This window comes from Stegastes partitus, unplaced genomic scaffold (assembly GCF_000690725.1).
Source record: "Stegastes partitus isolate 25-593 unplaced genomic scaffold, Stegastes_partitus-1.0.2 Scaffold57, whole genome shotgun sequence".
NCBI classification, from domain to species: domain Eukaryota; kingdom Metazoa; phylum Chordata; class Actinopteri; family Pomacentridae; genus Stegastes; species Stegastes partitus.
Genome location: NW_007577788.1, coordinates 286166 through 302737, shown reverse-complemented (window position 1 = coordinate 302737; position 16572 = coordinate 286166). Strand labels below are relative to the sequence as shown.

Genomic DNA, 16572 nt, shown 5'->3' with positions numbered 1-16572 from the left:
ACTGCTTTTGAGCCGTTGGCGACACTTAGAGGTGATGCTGGGAAACTGTTAATAATGTAAAAAAAAAAAAAAAAGGCAATTCCTCAAAGTGATATGCACATCAGAGATACGCAGATGAACAATTAACACACCCAGGAGTTCGCAATCAGATGAGTGGATATAAAAGTATGCGTAAAACGGTGCAGAAGATACCGTTAACAACAATGGCAGCTTTGGCACTGTTGGAGGATATTGCCAATGGAGCAGTGCGAAGAGAATGGGTTTTCAGAGACCTCAGGACGACAACTGGCTCATCAGCCGCTTTACATTCCCGAGGGCAACTCGCTGAGAACTGTGCGCAAAGCTGCAGGCATTATTGGAGTGCAACACGCCCAGGAGCCATGCCCTACCTGTGCCCATACAGGTTCTGACCACACTGGGCTTCCCAGCCACAGAGTCATTTCAGAGGGAGCTGGCCGACCGATTGGGACTGTGCCAGTCGACACTGAGCCAAGCCATGCCAGCTGTGTGGAAATGATCATCTGCGATGCGCAAATACATTTAAGTACCATTGTTGCGAGGTGGACTGGTTCAACACAGGATTCATTCATTCTGACCAACAGTGTTGTTGGGAACAGGCTACAGCTGGTACGGTGCGGGATGGGTGGCTTCTTGGTAAGTAAATCATTTAATTGTCCTAATATTAATCCCCCCGACACGCGCTAAGCATGTGTGGGCATCAGCAGCTGGCTGTTGTGGCGGACCGGAAGATCGGCTGACGCAGGGGAGGCTGGATCTGTGATACGAGGCTGGGACTTTGTCTCACAGTCTTCTCCTGCCTCATTGTCTGTTGGAAAACAATAAATTGAGTAATTTGACCTGAAAGAAAGTCTTTGTTTTCCTCTTTGATATCCTGGCATGATTACGCATGAACCTTTATCTTGTTTGGCTGCGAGCAGATTATTGTATGACCCGTACAATGAATAAATTTGTGAGTTACACAACAAATATTTACCTTGGGGGTGATCCAAGTGATCCACATGTGCTCTCACCACCCATGTGACAGCAGTGTCACCCACAATAGCGGCGACTCTCTGCTCAAACGGGGTGAGTTCATCCTTGTTACTGTTATCTGATAATACAGAGAAGGGAATCCCACCTTTCGGCCCTGTTTATACTATTTTGCATATTTAAATTGGGGGCGTGGAGAGGGAGGAGTCTGGTCCTCTAACATGTGTCAATTCTACGCTGAGAGGGATGTACAAAGGAAATATGCTTGGATTCAGACGTATGCTCACTTTTGTTCATTTGGATATTTTTGTGCGTACGCAGTTTTCTGGATTGAAGCGTACGTTTCAGTATGAAGTCCACGCAAGTCTTTGTACATGAGGCCCCTGGTCTCTACAATTACCCGACCTAAACCCAACCGAGATGGTTTGGGATGAGTTGGACTGCAGAGTGAAGCAGCCAACAAGTGCTCAGCACCTCTGGGAAGTCCTTCAAGACCATTGGAAAACCATCCAGGGAGAACGAGAGAACGCCAAGAGTGTGCAAAGCTGTCATCACAGCAAAAGGGGGTTACTGTGAACAACTTAAAATATAAACCAATCTGATTTGTGTCACACTTTTTTGTTTACAACACAATTCCATATGTATTCTATCATAGTTTTGATGTCTTTAGTATTTATCTACAATGTAGAAAATAATAAAAATTAATAAATAAAAACCACTGAATGAGAAGGTGTGTCCAAACTATTGACTGTTACTGTATGTAACTTATTAAATTTTTCCAGAAGAAAACAGTTTGCAATTCTTTTATATATAAAAACCAAATAACATTTCTGCAAAGGGAAACTCACTATTTGCTGCCAAAACTCAGAGAAACAGCTCAAGAAAGCTAGGACGCCATCCCAACACTGCTGATCTACAGAACATCTACAACTTACACATCATGGCATATGAATTTTAACATTTGAGTACAATCTCCCATTGGACTCGGGATAGAAATAATGAACAAATAACTTAAAATAAACTGGCTATGACTCGGTGTTTTGTATTTTTTTATATCTAACAGCAGTCTGCAGCTACCGTTAGCTTACACACCAATTTGGTTTAGCTGTGGTAGCCTAGCATCACAGTTAGCAGCTAACGCTAACTTCCGACTTGTATACATACTTTAATCATTATTTTAAGTTAACACATACCACGTAATTAACTAACCTGTATTGCTTCCAATACGTTGCAATAAATAGAATACTTGAACTCAGCTAAATATGTAAAATTAGCATTCGCTGAATGAACGAACGAAGCTAAGCTAATGTTAGCTAGCTGCTGCACAATACCAACACTGATGAGATGCATAAGTCGCACACAGAACGATGCAATAAATAGCTGTATTTAGCAAACATTAAGATTATTACTCACAGTCAGGTAAGACAAATTAAAAGCTGTTCCGGACCAAAGAAAATATGCGTACTTGTCCGTACTTGCGTTCTTGCGGACCTTAGAAACGTCATCAGTCGGAGACCAACTGATCCAATTTCTGCACTGAGAAAATGAGCCGGTTTTGCTACTTCCTGTTTGGCATCTTGGATTTTTGGAGCCAGTGACGCAATAAACGTTGGAGGGGGACGGAGCCGGAGAGCAGCGATTGGTCAGACAGACTGAGAGTCGAGGACTCTCTGCCCGCCCACATTTACCGGCTTCTGCTGTGTTTACCGACGCTGCTGCTAGCAACGTTAGCCTCCAAAAGTGGAGCTGTACTCTACAGGTGAGTGTTAAAGTCGTCTCAGTAACCGGTTGTTTTCATGTCCACATCTGGACATGAAAACTCTTTATTGTATATAAAGCAGCGACCTGCGTTACTGTAGCTGAAGTTACTGTAAGTTAACATCAGACTGTGGAACCTCTGATGGTAAAACATGATCTAACATCGTGTTTAAAAATTGTTCTGTAAATCAAAGGTCACGTTTCCTGACGAGTTCACACTGATGCTACATCACGTTTGTCAGTGTCATAAATGAGTTACCTGCTGTCTGTGACGAAGTTTCCTGCAGGTCACATCAGATCAGAATGGAATTTCTCTGTAAGGGATTAATAAAGTATTATTATTATTATTATTATTATTATTATTATTATTATTATTATCAATCATAACTGATCGATAACATTATTACAGTCTGTTACCTGCTGCCGTGTCATGGCACACAGTAATGATCACCAGAAACTAAACCAAGCCAACGTTACACTACAGAACACTGTTAATCTCTCAGTTCAATAAATTAAGCTCAGTTCAGTTCATGTCACTGTTCTCTGATTTTTAACAGCTTCTGTTCATTTAACTGAGACAAACACCTGTTAAAATGATTCCTTCTCTTACAGAAACAGTAAAGTTAATGAGGTCTGATCACCATGACATGAGCATCACACTGAACCTCAGAGGTGAGTCATAGTTACTGTTCTTTAATGTAAATCAGTCCAGCAGACTGTTCTCTCTATGTCAGTGTTTAACAGACTGAGGAGCGCATCTAATCAGAGTGCTGTCTTCCCTTTTTCTCTATTAATCACATTATCATCCATCCATTATCTTTACACTGCTTAATCCTCACTAGGGCTCCGGGGGGCTGGAGCCTATCCCAGCTGACTTAGGGTGAAGTCAGGGGACACCCTGGACAGGTCGCCAGTCTATCACAGGGCTACACTTAGAGACAAACAACTAAGCACACTCACATTCACACCTACGGACAATTTAGAATCACCAATTAACCTCAACATGTTTTTGGACTGTGTGGGAGGAAGCCGGAGAACCCGGAGAGAACCCACACTGCACGGGGAGAACATGCAAACTCCACGCAGAACCGGGCCGGCGACCTTCTTGCTGTGAGGCAACAGTGCTAACCAACTGCGCCACCCTGCAGCCCTCACATTATCATACTTTAGACTAAAAAGAATCAACTTTATTGTCCTTCTAAGGCAGTAAAATGTTCTTTGGCCTTATCCAGGGAAACAAGCATTTTCATAAGATTAAAAACATGTCAAAAACATCCCACTTTCTATTGTGCTACAGTCATATCCTGCTGTGCACTCTCATATTTAATGTTCCAGCAGTGGGAATAAAAGAACCTTGTATATCTTTGTCTTGCTGTTTGTGTCTTTTCCTCCCAGCCATGATGTGGATCATTGGGTACATCTACGTCTGATGTGATCCATGAGCTATAGAGAACATGAACATTTAGCTGAGGTTGTCTGAGGTCAAGACTCTTCTCTCCTTCTTCATCCCTTTGAGGAAGAGCAGCACTGATGTCCTCCTCATCCATTACAGTAATAACAATAATGTTGAGCTGCAGTTTCAACTCCCTCTTTTCATAGAGCACACTTATCAAATGACTATTAAGTATTTAAGCTCCATTGTAAGCTGGGCTTACCAGAGGGTGAAAATTTTATACCCAGTGAAAATTGTGCATCGTCTTCCCCCTTTTCATTTTCTTCTTTTCTAACGTGTAAAACTACGTATCCCAGAGTCCGTAGCGCCACAGCGGCGGTTCCATGTTTGAAGAAGTAGTAGTAGTAGAGATCTGCTTGTCGGTGTTTGTCAGCTTTAAGGTAAAAGAAAGAGGAAAAGTGAGGGTTTTTTTTTCACAGACTAGAAGGACAGATAGGAAACCGTGTAAGGTGTGTAATTTCACACGACAAAAATTGTACGGTGTTGTAGTTCCATCCCTGGTCGAGCTGAAGCAAAAATGTGAGTTGCCATGGCTATAGCTGGAGTGACGAAACCTCAGGCTGACCTCTGATATTGGTCGACCCTCTTCCCCTCATCCTCTGCCTCTCTGAACCCTCAACCCAATAATATGTAATATCTTTCATTACATGTAAATGTAATAAAACATATTATAAATTATTTCTTACAGATTTCATTGGAGTATACTTAATTATATCACACCATTATTAATTATTAGATCAACAAATTTCATGTTAATATATATTATCATATATGAAAATATATATTAGCATGTTATGTTAATAACATATAGTTTAAAAGATTATAGCAAAATAAAAAAATACTACATTTTACAGAACATTGACAAAACAAACAAACAAACAAAAAACCGTTAAAAAAACAACAAAACAAAACAAAACAAACAAAAAACAGCAAAAATGTGAGTTGCCATGGCTATAACTTCTAAACGTGTCTAAAGGGAATTGCATATATGTTGCCTAAGGCAGCAGTTCGATCAAAACTATGTGTTACATTACCCAAATCTTGAAATTTAATATCATGTACTTGTACATGATGGCTACTGTATTTACCTTTTATCTTTGCACTACGACTATAAGGCAAAGAGGCTACATAAGGTGAAAGTAAAGTGAAATGTCTGATGTACTTACAGTGATCTTAAAGACTGTTGTCAGCCATTGGCATTGCAACCATGGTGATTCTGCTGCACAGCATAAGCTCACTTATCTGTCATGATCGTGGAGGACTTGTGTGTATAGCAACATTTCCATTTTCATTGCGTTCAAACTTGCAGCAGCTAAACATGAAAAGTCAGTCCTCTTCTTCTGCTCATTCCTTGAATCCTAGTCAAAAGACATTGCCCAGATCATTGTAGTCTTAAGGCGTCTGTCCATTACATATGTTGTTCAGCCTCTATTGTATTAATGGAGCTAGGACTGCAAGGTTGTGTCACTGTCTTTTCAAAACAATCTACATGTTGACAATACACATGTATTTTTGAGCTTAAGAAAGTATTTTAACTATTGATGACACAATTCCTGGAATGTTGTCATTTGAAAATCTTCCCTTACTTATGACCCTATTGTAGAGATATAACTCATCACTACCAAATGTGTTGTTTCTGCTGGTAATCAGCAAGCATGTTCTCATTTACGCAGATACAGTCAGCGTACAGATAACATAAACACAGATAAATACAAAGTAAATTACATTAAAGACTCAGTTGGGGGACACACGCAAACCACATGCATGGTTTTACCATTACTGTAAAAAATGCAGAATTCCAAGAGGCCTGCAATGAGGTTAGGATGTCTGAAATAGTAAACAGGACAACCACTCAACAGCTCCGACGTCCTGTATGGCAAATGGAAAGTGTGCTGATGACAGAGCAGGTGGCAACTCAGATGCACTGATGTGTTTAAACTGCAGAAGTATTTGCTTCCAGTACTGATTGTTTTGCTATGAGAAATGACCATATGGCGGAAGACTTCTTCTCTGGGGCCCTCATTAAAAAGATATTCACATAAGATCTATCAAGTAAGTCATTTCTTCTCCCTACAGGGTGGGAGATTCTTGGGTACAGCCCCAGTGACCTTGTTGCAGTGGTACTCGAGAAAGATGGGACAATCGTGGAGAATCAAGCCTACTTTTTGTGTTTACCCTTAAACACAAAGTTGATGCTGTTGCATGAAAAAGAGACGTAGTCTCCAGTTTGCAAGAGTAAGCAGCTTTACTTCTATCTGAGATTTGTCTACAGTCTTGACTGATTCCTATAGTAAACGTCAGTGAAATGTGCATCTTTGAGTGTTGGTACTCATTTACTTTTCTCATTGTAGTGGATGGCAGCACAGCTTGGATGGCTCAGGAGTCAGGGCTGCTGGAGACTGATACTGTGGACGCCTGCAGTTCAGTGGCTCCCTGGTGAAGCTTAGCTCAGCAGCTGAAGCAGGACATGGCCAGCATCATTCTCATGTCTAAGGTAGATCTATAGGTACCAACTGTAACTGCACCAGTACGATGAAATGAACACACATCATACAGATGCCTTTTGAATATTTATTTCCCCTCAACACCCAACAAATATTTCAAATATACGGTGTCCAGTTGTTTTCTATAGTTTCCCTTAAAAAAGTGTCTCTATTTACAAGGATTCAAAAAATAAATCTAAGCCAGTTTCAGTGAGGTCAGGTGCAAATATGCTAGCTAGTTACATGATTTAAACAACCCATACAAAAGCACTTTGACTAATACTACAAACAAATAGAACCTAGAAACTGTTTTTTTTTTTTAATTACTATTATTATCATTGGTTAAACTTGCATGCCATATAATTATGTATTAAGGTGTTTCAATCCAGAGCCATACATAGTAGTGTATTATTACTTTAAGCATACGTTGTGTCACCTGCTGTTCAGACCTCAGTGGATGCCCTGTGGTCTGAACTGGCCTCTGCTTTGGGCTTTCAAGAAAGGAAAGCTGAGGACCTCCAGGAGAAACTGCAGAGGGTTTTGGATTGAAGAGAGGAGGAGAGGCAGTCCAAGGAATTGCTTCAACTTTACCTCAAAGCTGCAGAGAAAGCGAATGGACAGCAGGAAGAATCCCGCCAGCCTGGCCAAGGAGGTACGACTGTGGCATCATCTGGTAGCTTTCATTTTGATCTTTTTGAAAAAGTTATTCTTAACAAAGATCTAGGACATTTTGTTCTTGCTTTACTATCTGAAGAGCATCAGTAATTTATAGTGTGGCTCTCTGACACAATATAAACTCTGTGATAAGTTGCTACTGGTCAGAAAGTCAGAAAGCTTTTGTACGGCAGTTGAGATAAAGACCCTCTAAAGAAACTTTGTAGACTATTTCATAGCACTATTAGTTCTTCAAGAAAATCAACAGTACTTTTTTTGACATAGCCGCTTTGGGACTCATTGACTCTGATGACCTATTTCAGCATTCTTTAAAGAGCCACTAGTGTTCCAAATAGAGCTCTGAAGCAGCCCAAAAAAGCTGTTATTGTTGACACCATAGAAATGTTGTACTGGATAATATCTTGCATTGGTCAGTATTTTTTGTTCATATGTTTTTGATCTTTAGTCATTATTTTTTAGCCTTATTAGTTGTAATCATCGTAATATTACGTGTATTTTTGTGAAAAATGTTTGTTGTTAGTTGGTGAGTTTTAAAATGCCACTGGTACTTGTATATCTTATTCTGTTATAAAGGAATCCCAATGAGTTGCTGTCATCTATAGGGATGAGTACAACACCCAGCTAAATGATCAATATCATCCTATGACTGTCGTAGCCCTGGAGGAAGGTCATGACCCAGAAACTGGTTGTTCTTTGGATAAGGATCAGGGACATTAACCAGCATGTTGGGCTGGTACAATCAGACAATCTGATGACATAATAAATTGAGACACAATTATTGATTTATTAATGTGCTTGTATCAAAGAACTAAGAACACCATTTGCATTCAGTAGATAAATAATTTAAAGCACCTAGGGTCATATCATTTTGCTTTTGTCTGTGCAAAAATGCAAAAACATTTTCATAACAAAATTCATCTAACTTTTTAACTTAACAGTTACAGTTGGTGAAAACAGCCTCAGATATTATTTCTTTACATGTTTTTTTCGTACACATTTCAGGGCTTATTGAAATATCAGTCGTCAGTTTATTCTCTTTGGTGGTTTGTATGTAATTATTCACAGGAGAAGAGCTGTACTTTTACATTTTGGTCACTAGGTGGAACTGTTGTTGCTGCTTAATAATTCCAACTCCTGTAGCGATCCACAGTAATTAAACCAAACCTGTTTCACTGTGTCAGATGCTGGAGATATAGATGTGCCAGATGGAATGGAGGTGGACGCTGCATCAGGATTCATGACCAAGACACTGATGGTCCTGAAAGGAAAAACATTCCCAGAGACAAGGCTCTCCACTGAGGACTTACAAGTAGTCCACTCACACCACTGATCTAATCTGCCTTAAACTTCCGCTAATAAAAATAGCTTTAATTTGACTTTTATATATACTATATTGCATGTATTTGGAAATGTCTCAGAGAACCCAGCTTTTCCTAAAACCTCCAAAAATGTTCGCAAAGCAAATTTAGACAGATCTGAGCAACCAAAGTGCATTTATATGTCACAACAATGTCTGATGCTTTATCATACTCTCATGTAATTTCTTGTGGTAAAAGCATTATGCTATAGCCATAAACTGTTTATAAAGATGGACATACAAGGCGATGATATCCCCCACTGGTTTGCATTGGAGCTGAATTGAAGTCTTGAGAATAGCTTCATGGTTATCTTTTCTGGTTGGAGCGGCAACCTGCATAAAAGGGAAACAGGGTGGAGCAGGGGCAATGATGCTTGAAACCTGATTGGAGAGCATAGCTAACTCCTGCTGCATCATCAGTATGTTAGCTAAATGGCAAGTTGCGTTGTACACATTCTGCTCAATGCCAGTATTTCACGTAAACTGCATCAAAATTGGAAACCATCCATCCATCCATCTATCTTCTCCCGCTTATCCGGAGTCGGGTCGCGGAGGCAGCAGCCTTAGCAAAGCCGCCCAGACTTCCCGATCCACACACACCTCCCCCAGCTCTTCCGGGGGGACCCCTAGGCGTTCCCAGGCCAGCTGGGAGACATAATCCCTCCAGCGTGTCCTGGGTCTTCCCCGAGGTTTCTTCCCAGTGGGACGCACCCAGAACACCTCCCCAGGGAGGCGTCCAGGAGGGATCTGGAAAAGATGCCCGAGCCACCTCAACTGGCTCCTTTCGATGTGGAGGAGCAGCGGCTCTACTCCGAGCTTCTCCTGTGTGACTGAGCTCCTCACTCTATCTCTAAGGGAGCGCCCAGCCACCCTGCGGAGGAAACTCATTTCGGCCGCTTGTATCCGCGATCTTGTTCTTTCGGTCATTACCCAGATCTCATGACCATAGGTGAGAGTAGGAACGTAGATTGACCGGTAAATCGAGAGCTTTGCTCCCTTGCTCAGCTCTCTCTTCACTACGATGGTCCGGTACAGTGACCGCAATACTGCAGACGCTGCACCGATCCGTCTGTCAATCTCACGCTCCATCCGCCCCTCACTCGTGAACAAGACCCCGAGATACTTGAACTCCTCCACTTGAGGCAAGGAGTCTCCACCGACCCGGAGAGGGCAAACCACCTTTTTCCGGTCGAGAACCATGGCCTCGGATTTGGAGGTGCTGATCCTCATCCTGCTCGCCCCACACTCGGCTGCAAACCGCCCCAGTGCACGCTGAAGGTCCTGGCTTGATAAAGCCAACAGAACAACATCATCTGCAAACAGCAGAGATGAAATTCTGTGGTTCCCAAACCGAACCCCTTCCTCCCCCTGGCTGTGTCGAGAAATTCTGTCCATAAAAATAATGAACAGAACCGGTGACAAAGAGCAGCCCTGGCGGAGGCCAACGCGCACTGGGAACAGGTCTGACTTATTGCCGGCAATGCAAACCATGCTTCTGCTGTGGTCGTACAGGGAACAGACAGCCCTTAACAGAGGGCCCTGGACCCCATACTCCCGAAGCACCCCCCACAGGACGCCACGAGGGACACGGTCGAATGCCTTCTCCAGATCCACAAAACACATGTAGACTGGTTGGGCGAACTCCCATGAGCCCTCGAGCACCCGATGGAGGGTATAAAGCTGGTCCAGTGTGCTGCGACCGGGACGAAAACCAGATTGCTCCTCCTGAATCCGAGGTTCGACTATCGGTCTGATCCTCCTCTCCAGTACCCTGGAATAGACCTTACCGGGGAGGCTGAGGAGTGTGATCCCTCTGTAGTTGGAAAACACCCTCCGGTCCCCCTTCTTAAACAGAGGGACCACCACCCCGGTCTGCCAATCCAGAGGCACTGTCCCCGACCGCCACGCGATGTTGCAGAGACGGGTCAACCAGGACAGTCCCACAACATCCAGAGGCTTAAGGTATTCAGGACGGATCTCATCCACCCCCGGAGCTCTGCCACCGAGGAGCTTTCTAACCACCTCCATGACTTCCGCCCGGGTGATGGACGAGTCCGCCTCTGAGTCCACAGTCTCTGGTTCCTCTTCAGAAGACGTGACGGTGGGATTGAGGAGACCCTCGAAGTATTCCTTCCACCGCCCAACGACCTCCCCAGTTGAGGTCAGGAGGTCCCCTCCTGCACTGTAAACAGTGTTGGTGGAGAGCTGCTTTCCCCTCCTGAGGCGCCGGACGGTTTGCCAGAATTTCTTCGAGGCCGACCGATAGTCCTCCTCCATGGCTTCCCCGAACTCCCCCCGACCCGAGTTTTTGCCTCTACAACCGCACGAGCTGCCGCACGCTTGGCATGCCGGTACCTGTCAGCTGCCTCAGGAGTCCCACAAGCCAAAAATGACAGGTAAGACTCCTTCTTCAGCTTGACGGCATCCCTTACGTCCAGCTGCCACCACCAGGTTCGGGGATGGCTGCCGCGACAGGCACCAGAGACTTTACGACCACAACTACGAGCGGCCGCAGCGACGATGGAGGAGGAGAACATGGACCTCTCAGCCTCCATGTCTCCAGCCTCCCTCGGAATCTGGGAGAAGCTCTCCCGGAGGTGGGAATTGAAAACCCTGCTGACAGAGGGTTCCGCCAGACGTTCCCAACAGACCCTCACGATACGCTTAGGCCTGCCAGGTCTGACCAGCTTCTTCCCCTGCCAGTGGATCCAACTCACCACCAGGTGGTGATCGGTGGACAGCTCGGCCCCTCTCTTTACCCGAGTGTCCGAAACATGCGGCCTGAGGTCTGATGATACAACTACAAAGTCGATCATCGACCTCCGGCCAAGGGTGTCCTGGTGCCACGTGCACATGTGGACACCCTTGTGCTCAAACATGGTGTTTGTGATGGACAAACTGTGACGAGCACAGAAGTCCAACAACAGAACACCACTCGGGTTCAGATCGAGGGGGCCGTTCCTCCCGATCACCCCTCTCCAAGTCTCACTGTCGTTGCCCACATGGGCGTTGAAGTCCCCCAGTAGAACAAAGGAGTCCCCAGTCGGGGCACTATCTAATACCCCTTCTAGGGACTCCAAGAAGGCCGGGTACTCTGCACTGCTGTTGGGCCCGTAGGCCGAGACAACAGTGAAAGACCTGTCCCCAACCCGAAGGCGTAGGGATGCGACCCTCTCGTTCACTGGGGTGAACACGTGGCGGCTAAGCTGGGGGGCAATGAGCAGGCCCACTCCAGCCCGCCGTCTCTTCCCACGGGCAACGCCAGAGAAATGGAGCATCCAGCGTCTCTCCAGGAGTTGGGTTCCAGAGCCCAGGCTGTGCGTGGAGGTGAGGCCGACTATATCTAGCCGATATCGCTCAACCTCCCACACAAGCTCAGGCTCCTTCCCTCCCAGCGAGGTGACGTTCCACGTCCCAACAACCAGAGGCTGTGTATGAGGACCAGGCCGTCGAGGCAACCCACCTCGACCACCACCCAGTCCTCTCTGCACCCGACCCCTCTGACTCCCTCTGCGGGTGGTGAGTCCACAGGAGGGCGGGCCCACATCGTCCTTTCGGGCTGAGCCCGGCCAGGCCCCATGGGCAAAGGCCCGACCACCAGGCGCTTGCATATAAGCCCCAACCAAAAATTGGAAACCATTAAGAATAAATAAATAAACATTTATTTATAGAAAAAAAGGGATAGATGGATTGAATCCCTTAAGGGTGTCAGTGCACTTAACTGAAGAACAAGCCATATTTATGGTAAACTAAAATCAGACTAAAACAAGCTAATGAGCAGCAAAACTATCTGTGGGAAATGTATTGCCTGATCCACTGACAAATGACATCAAAATTTGTCATTGTGTCACACCTGCGTGCATGCAACTTGAAATTCCTTCCTGGCCTTCCTCACGCAAATGGCATGTCACTTTAGACTGAGCATATCAACTAAGGTAGTCATGGCCTTAATCATATCTAATTTTGAGGTTTAGTATCTACTTAATGATGAAGTTGTAATGAAATGAAAACTTTTCAAAATGGAAACCAGCATGCTGAGAGAGTGAAATTAGTTAATTTCATCACAGTGGCTTGTAGAAAATATTTATTGAATTAGAATTTAATGAGAGAAGTTGACACTTTTTCAATGGGAGTCTATTGTAACCACATGTTTTGTTGGAGCAGACACCTAGTGGTGTTTATTGGTATTGCACTGGCTTCATTTTTAAACTGCAGTTATTCCTGCCTGGCTGTAACATAGCCCATCAAGCTTAACAAGCAGCTGTAAAAATGACAAAGCAAGTGTCTGCAGCTGCAAGGCCTGATCCCCTTACACATGCTTGCTCACTACTTCATTAGTGACGCAGTTCTGATATATGAAATCTGTGGGGTGTTTACTTCAGGTGTAATGCAACATTTTTTATAGAGAAATATTTTTCTCATCCTTATTTGGATATTTAAAGAGAGAGACATTTTAGAAGCACTTTCAATTTATTTCAGGCTAATACACCAGGAACACTAACTGCAGCCTCAAATGAACCCCCCTCTCTGGCAAAATTAGGATTCATGTGTATAAAAAAAAAATAGAAAATCACTCCAAAGTCTCACATTTCCAGTGTTTAAAATGAAACTCCTTCATGTGTCATTAGATGGTAGTGAACAGAGGAGTGGAAGCTGTTGAGTAGGTGCTGGGCTCGGACACAGAAAAGACATCTTCACTGCTGCAGGCCTGCGAAGCTGAACTGGCATCTGCAGCAGATTCAGGCTGTGCAATCCGTTAGGAACAACAAATTGACATTTAATAGTAAAATGTATTGCAGATATCTGAAATTCAATGCAATGACAGTCTTCCTATCCAGAATTTTCATTTTAAATATCCATACTGTGACTCTTCCTCGGACAAATAGGTAAATCATTTATACCATTCGTGTGTAGGGTCTCTCATTATAGATATCTAGAATTCCATGGCAGGTATCCACAGTTTGAATTGTGGATAACGGAGACCAAAGTTCTGGTAAATTTCAACCGCAAATGTCTAATGAAACAAGATTTTGTTCTCTACAAACTCCTTGGTAATGAGGTCTTTCTCTTTGATGGCATTCTGTTACAATCTTATCCACCACAACAACTGACATTAATTGTAACAATGTTCAGATGCCCAGAAAACAACGAGAATCCTCACATGAGCAGCATCACACAAAACTATTTGAAAAAGTCATAATGATGTTTGAGATATCTACAACTATCCACTACACTTCCACGACATCCCTCTGTCGCTGTTTGTTACGATTTATACTACACTGCTCAAAAAAAAAAGGGAACACTATAACACATCCTAGAGCTCAATGAATTAAATATTCCAGTTGAAAAACTTTATTCATTACATAGTGGAATGCGTTGAGAACAAAATAACATAAAAATGATCACTGTAAATCCAAATTATTATTCCATGGAGGTCTGGATTTCAAATCGTACTCAAAATAAAAGTGGAAAATCACATTACAGGCTGATCCAACTGCAGTGGAAATTCCTCAAGACAAGTCAAAATGAGGCTCAGTAGTGTGTGTGGCCTCTACGTGCCTGTAGGACCTCCCTACAATACCTGGGCATGCTCCTGATGAGGCAGCAGATGTTCTCCTGAGGGGTCTCCTCTCAGACCTGGATTAATCATCAGTCAACTCCTGGACAGTCTGTGGTGCAACGTGGCATTGCTGGATGGAATGAGACATGATATCCCAGATGTGCTCAATTGGATTCAGGTCTGGGGAACAGGCAAGCCAGTCCATAGCATCAATGCCTTCATCATGCAGGAACTGCTGACACACTTCAGCCACATGAGGCCGAGCATTGTCATGCATCAGAAGGAAGCCTGGGCCCACTGCACCAGCATATTTTCTCACAATGGGTCTGCTCCTGTTCCTCCTTGCACAAAGGAGGAGGTAGTGGTCCTGCTACTGGGTTGTTACCCTTCTACGACCCCCTCCACGTCTCCTGGTGTACTGGCCTGTCTCCTGGTATCTCCTCCATGCTCTGGATACTGTGCTGAGAGACACAGCAAACCTTCTTGCCACAGCTCGCATTGATATGCCATCCTGGATGAGCTACACTACCTGAGGAACTTCTGTGGGTTGTAGACACCACCTCATGCTACCTCTAGGGGTGAGAGCACTGACAAAATGCAAAGGTGACCAAAACATCAGCCAGAAAGGATGAGAACAGAGACATGGTCTGTGGTCACAACCTGCAGAACCACTCCTTTATAGGGGTTGTCTTGCTAATTGCCTCTAATTGCTCCATTTGCACAACAGCAGGTGAAATGGATTCACAATAAGTGTTACTTCCTAACTGGACAGGTTGATTTCACAGAAGTGTGATTGACTTGGAGTTACATTGTGTTGTTACATTGTGTCGCTATGAGATGACTTGTTGTTGTAAATATGCGCTCTACAAATAAAACTGAATTGAATTGAATTTAGGTGTTCCCTTTTTTTTTGAGCAGTGTATTTTACCTGATCTTGGTGAAAAGTCCTGCGACTGTCAAAAAACTCTTTTCCCAGGCTAGATTTTCAAAAGCCTAAAAGCAAACCCAAGAGGAGGTACAGAAGTCTAGTTTCCTCTTTTAACAGTTAAATTATAATATGCTGAGGATTGGTCTGGAATTTTGGATGTCAAAGACTGCCTCCCTCTTCAATCAAAATTGCTCTTAGACACAGTTAATACATAGATATGTTGGCTATGAATTCTAACTATTCAGAAAGAAATAGTTGATATCACTGCTGTGACTAGGTATTAAAAGTACTCGCCATGCACGTGGAGTAATTTCCTAATGTCCTGACATTTTTAGCAAAACAAATGCAACCTGTGCTTTTGTCCATGATGGGATGCGCTACCACCTGCTGTCCCTGGAGGATAGGGAGGACCTTGGAGAGAGCAGCCGACTGCGACGCAAGAAGCACGACTACCACATTGCTCTGTTCGGAGGCTCACAGCCTCAGTCCTGCTGCTATTTCAACCCAAGGTGCCAGATGGCACATTCAGAAATTTTCTCAAGGGGAATTTAGGGAATGTAGTGTGAAATGTAAGTTCTTTGCATATCTACCAAGTGGGTTGTCAACAGTGAGGGTCTAATCTGGATGCATACATTAAATATTTTGTGTAGTTGTATCATTGTTATTATTATTATTATGCTCACCCGCCTCTGAAAGTATTGAATCATTGTATTAAGTTCTGTCCATGTGTCTACAGGTAGCTTGGCCCTGGACCTTTTCGAATGCTATGACACAAGTACAGAGTCATGGCAGGTCAAAACCAGCATGCTGATGGCTCACTTTAGCCACGGCTCACTGGAGGCCAACGGGCTCATGTACATTTGTGGAGGAATGGTGGGCAACAACATCTCTGGGAGGATCCTCAACAACTGTGAGGTCTATGATCCCAACACACAACAGTGAGTCACAGAATCATAGACCTCTGCACAACGTCTTTGTGGTTGACCTGAAACATCTGAGCGGAACCAGGATGACTACTGCCCCCTACAGGGCTGGAGGCAGAGACACACTTTCATTATGGCTTGTGTTAGTCCAACTTTCTGCAGAGATCATAAAATTGAATAATAATAACAAACCCCCCCTCTTTGCTATAGTGAAATACAGATATTAGTTTAAAACTGCACATTTGTTTATAAGCTCCACAGTGAAAATGAGTCGACTCACTTTTGGTAGGTTTTTTTTTCGCACACTGAAATTTGAGGCTGTTTGAATGACAATATCTCAGAAACTATTAAAGATATAATTCTCAATTTTTTACAGTTTTATTCGGCTGTGACAGTGGTAAATACCAATAAACTTTGATTGACTGACTAATATAAAGTTCTGAAT

The 16572-nt window shown here is 43.7% G+C and overlaps 2 protein-coding genes and 1 pseudogene across 2 annotated transcripts in view; 2 read left to right on the top strand and 1 right to left on the bottom strand.

Annotated features, from left to right (window-relative positions):
• dhx9 (DEAH (Asp-Glu-Ala-His) box helicase 9) overlaps positions 1-2604 on the bottom strand; it is a 30302-nt gene extending 27698 nt beyond the window's left edge. The window contains exon 1 of the mRNA XM_008275693.1: positions 2404-2604. The gene's annotated coding sequence lies outside the window, so the exon portion shown is untranslated. The remainder of the gene's footprint in view (positions 1-2403) is intronic.
• Positions 2605-4524: 1920 nt separating this feature from the next.
• Positions 4525-13720, top strand: LOC103352989 (DNA fragmentation factor subunit alpha-like; annotated as a pseudogene).
• lamc2 (laminin, gamma 2) overlaps positions 5348-16572 on the top strand; it is a 37072-nt gene continuing 25847 nt past the window's right edge. Inside the window, exon 1 of the mRNA XM_008275691.1 lies at positions 5348-5352. The gene's annotated coding sequence lies outside the window, so the exon portion shown is untranslated. The remainder of the gene's footprint in view (positions 5353-16572) is intronic.